The 4,613-nt window shown below is 46.7% G+C and overlaps 2 non-coding genes across 2 annotated transcripts; one reads left to right on the forward strand and one right to left on the reverse strand.

Annotated features, from left to right (window-relative positions):
• Positions 1 to 2,004: 2,004 nt before the first annotated feature.
• Trnag-gcc lies at positions 2,005 to 2,075 on the reverse strand. The gene has a single exon. It is a non-coding gene; the product is annotated as a tRNA-Gly (tRNA).
• A 245-nt stretch (positions 2,076 to 2,320) lies between these two features.
• Trnag-gcc lies at positions 2,321 to 2,391 on the forward strand. Its single transcript has one exon. It is a non-coding gene; the product is annotated as a tRNA-Gly (tRNA).
• The last annotated feature ends 2,222 nt before the right edge of the window (positions 2,392 to 4,613 follow it).

Genomic DNA, 4,613 nt, shown 5'->3' on the forward strand with positions numbered 1-4,613 from the left:
TTCATTTTGCTGTCTGTTTTGCAGGTAGGCTCTAAATTCCTCATGGTGATCAGGGATGCTCTGCAAGATTTTTCCCAACATTAATAAAATATTCATTGAAGTGGTTGGCAATGAGGGAGGGTTCCGTTATAACTGAATCGTTTATCATAAAAGCTGATATGAGGGCCTGAGCTGCCTCCATTTTATAAGGGCCTGTGTGTCAGTAACAATTCCTTTTACTCTCATACTTATTACCATTGGTAACGTGACGAGAGGAGGCTCGTGGGTGTATGTAATGATAATATCAAGTAATAGGGAAGAAATAACGGTAAATACTGTAGGTAAATAATAGACAATATACAAATACAAAATTTATTTAAACATTAATATGGAAGTGGGAGAAAGAATATATGTGTACCAACAGACGAAATCTGGTACTATGCCCTCAGGCTCACCATACTCACACCGCTACTGGGTGGACATACTCAATAACACTCCCAACCCTACTGGGTGGACATACTCAATAACACTCCCAACCCTACTGGGTGGACATACTCAATAACACTCCCAACCCTACTGGGTGGACATACTCAATAACACATAACTCTTATAGTCACTTAGCACCATAAAGACCAGGGCAACTGCCACTACAACACTCAGTCGTCAGGAGTGATACTCAAGCAACAGCCATGGGGTCCAGCCACCATGGGGTACTTTCCGACGAACTCTGAAGATCCCAGTGGATTAACCCCACCACACAAATAGCCCTACTGAGTTAGACACTCATCCACCAATGATGGGGGCTGGTAGTGGTGTGTAGCTTGGTGATCCGGGGTCACCTCGCAGGCCGAGCGTTAGGGCCAGACGAGCCAGCTATGGGGGCCATAGGTAGTCTGAAGTGTCTGACGGTCGGGTCTCACGAAGGTAACTGATCCTACTGGACCTCGGACATCTCCCCAGACATAGTGGATACAACATCCACGCTACAGACACGGCCTAGGCTGCGTTAGGGACCTGTATGGGTGAAGGGCGAGCACTTACTAACAGTGACAACGACATCACATTTCAGGGGACGTTAAAGACGTAAATATTACTTCACTCAGAGCATATCAACTACGTTACTGTAACACTTGCACAATCAACTATTAATTGGGTCAAATCACTTAAAGAAGGGCGAATTACAACACAGAGTGGAATGGCCTACCTGTATGGATGAAGGGACGGGTACTTACTAACGGTAGAAATGCCCGCGGCACCCACTCAAAATAGGCCAGGGAGTCCACCTACTTCTATTTCGATGAATTAATTTACTGTACACTCTGACGTTGAAACTGAGACTATGAACTCAGTTTCATTCCCTACTATTATCCTCACTAACAATGCTCTGACTGAGTTATCAAAAGCAAAATTAAATTGATTACAAAGGGTTGGATGGCAACAGGTCCCAACATACAGCGTCTTGCTACAAAATCCGCGGATTATATTCAAAGTTCCCTTTAGACAAAGACTGCCTATCGATGACGTCATCAAGGAAACAGAGAAAACAGGGGACGTTTCCACTGGGGGTCTCGGAAGGTTTTGTGGACGTTTGAGCGTAATATGAATCCTTAAGGTTTTCAGGTTAGCCATTATCACGATCATGACACTGAGTGGGGGGCCGAAGGCTGAGTGTTCCTGTTCTGAATAGAATTTATGACTGTTGTGGTGTGTGTCTGTTGCTCATTTGAATCTGAAAAATTACTCCAAATTATTTCTCACGTTAAAGTAATTACTAAAGGAAAATACTTTACGGCAGATAACGAGGATTTTTTTTCATAATTAATTAGTGATAATAAGTAAATGATTGACTATGTGTGGAGGTAAGATTGTTGCATATTTACTCAGGAGGTAGTTGCCTAATGGCCGTTGTGTCATTATGATGCCTGTACTGCATCTGTTGTGGCAAAGTTGCATGTTCTATACTAGTACGTTTATGTTATCAAGATTCTCCCTTGTCAATTTCTCATCGTTTAAGAAAAAAAAAGTTGCATCGGCCGGGAATCGAACCCGGGCCTCCCGCGTGGCAGGCGAGAATTCTACCACTGAACCACCGATGCTTGAATTAAGAGTAAAAACATTTACAATAAATATTTAGTAAAGAATATATATATATATATATATATATATATATATATATATATATATATATATATATATATATATATATATATATATATATATATATATATATATATATATAATACCTGGATCACGCGCACTTAGTGATTTACTTGCATATATATATATATATATATATATTCGTTACTAAATATTTATTGTAATTGTTTGACCGTCATTTCAAGCATCGGTGGTTCAGTGGTAGAATTCTCGCCTGCCACGCGGGAGGCCCGGGTTCGATTCCCGGCCGATGCAACTTTTTTTTCTTAAACGATGAGAAATTAACAAGGGAGAATCTTGATAACATAAAAATTGTGGCGGCACCGAGTGGCTCTTTCAAGACCAGCTTGACCAACACTGGAACGGGTTCAGATACATTCAGGAGCCGGTGCATGCCCAGTACTTGCCAACAGTGCGTAACAGAGACGTGACCTATCGCCCAAGCGGCTAACGAGCCGATCATTGGTGAAGAGAATAAAAGTAAAAAATAGGTAAATAGATAGATAGTGTAGTGGATTTCTCCCCTACAAACGCTGTTTGTCGCTGAGTAGCCGACCCCACGAATTGTCCAGTGTATGCCTCGTGGTCTAGGTCAACCAGCGCCGCCTTACATGACGGAGGTCAACTACTAAGCCACGCCTACCTCCGCTATTTAAGACCTGACCTCGTGGTGATCTCTCTCTTTCTACCTACACCAACCAGCCAGCAACACCTCCTCCTCCTCCGCCTGCCTGGCGGCCCTCGCTCCCGCCGGCGAGCATGGCGACCCACAAGCTGTCCTTCTCTGAGCGTCCTCACCAACCAGCTCTCTCTACATCACGCTTGTAACCACGCTGCCTTCCCAGTACCAAGCTGCATTGTACATCCAATACAACATGTATACAGAGAGCACAGTGTGAGTTTCCTTTCTCCATCCCATCCTGAGTGTGAACCCAAATGTCACGAACCCCACAAATGGTGACCCCCGGAGATTCGCACTCACACAGGATGGAGGAGAAACAGATCACTCTCCCAGTCTTCAAGCAACATGGAAGACTGGCTTATCCACCCAGAAGCAGCTCTCATCGGCTCTACGGCTACTGTCTCTACACCGCAGGTTAGACACCCTAGAGCAGCTCTGCTACTCTAAGCAGACAGCCGCTCCTCTTCCTGCCCCATACACCACGCCCTACCGACCCCAGCACACCCGTCCTGCCTCAGACGCCGCCCCCGGCCCAGCAGTACCCCCTGCCGCTCCTCCTGATGCAGCCCCTGCTCCCGACGCGGCCCATGCGCCTGAGTGTGGACCCACACACCCCTCTTTTCTCCCTCAAGTACTCCCTGCTACTGTCCTGCACCCTGCTGCTGTCGTGGACCCAGCTGCTGTCACGAGCCCTCATCTGCTTCTGCTGACGCAGCCCCTGCTCCTGACCCAGGCCCACACCCCAGCAGGCGCATCTGACGACTCTGTACCTGCCGTGAGGGAAGCACAACATTCATCGCCTCCACACACCCTTTTTCTCCCTCTCTACTCCCACAGATATTGTGTATCTAGACAGTTGTCTCTAGCGGCCGGCTCATCCACGCCCTCGCCGTTGTCTCACATGAGGCATGTACCGCCCGTTCTGCCTCACATGTGCCATGCACCGCCCGTTCTGCCTCACATGTGCCATGCAACCCTGCAGACAACAAGTCTCCTACACCGCCTGGAGGGAAGGAGGGAGTATTGTAGTGGATTTCTCCCCTACAAACGCTGTTTGTCGCTGAGTAGCCGACCCCACGAATACTCAAGTGTATGCCTCGTGGTCTAGGTCAACCAGCGCCGCCTTACATGACGGAGGTCAACTACTAAGCCACGCCTACCTCCGCTATTTAAGACCTGACCTCGTGGTGATCTCTCTTCTTCTACCTACAGCCGCAGCAAGCAACACCTCCACCTCCGCCGCTGCCTGGCGGTCCTCGCTCCCGCCGGCGAGCATGGCGACCCACAAGCTGTCCTCCTCTGAGCATCCTCACCAACCAGCTCTCTCTACATTACGCTTGTAACCACGCTGCCACTTCCCAGCACCAAGCTGCATTGTACATCCAATACAACATGTATACAGAGAGCACATTGTGATTTTCCTTTCTCCATCCCATCCTGAGTGTGAACACAAACAAAACGTACCCCGCAATAGATCACGGAAAAGGCAGTAGTTATTGCTCCAATTATTAGAATTAATTTTCTATAGAAAGTTGTAATGGTCTGGAGGTGTCATAGAAAACGACATTATTGCTATTACTGTTCGATTATTTAGCGGTAACTCTGAAATATAAAATTACGTACAGTAAGAAATTCTTTCATGGGACTGCTAGTAAGTAATAATAGGCAGCTATCAAACGGAGGTACTACCGCCTGGGAAGATATTGGAAGCATAATGTGTTGTCTAATGGTAGACCCTGCTGCCTTTGGCATCACGAAAATTGTGACCAAGTCCCCTGTTGCTGATCTGACTTCT

The sequence above is a fragment of the Homarus americanus genome, unplaced genomic scaffold (assembly GCF_018991925.1).
Source record: "Homarus americanus isolate GMGI-L3 unplaced genomic scaffold, GMGI_Hamer_2.0 scaffold43403, whole genome shotgun sequence".
NCBI classification, from domain to species: Eukaryota; Metazoa; Arthropoda; class Malacostraca; order Decapoda; family Nephropidae; genus Homarus; species Homarus americanus.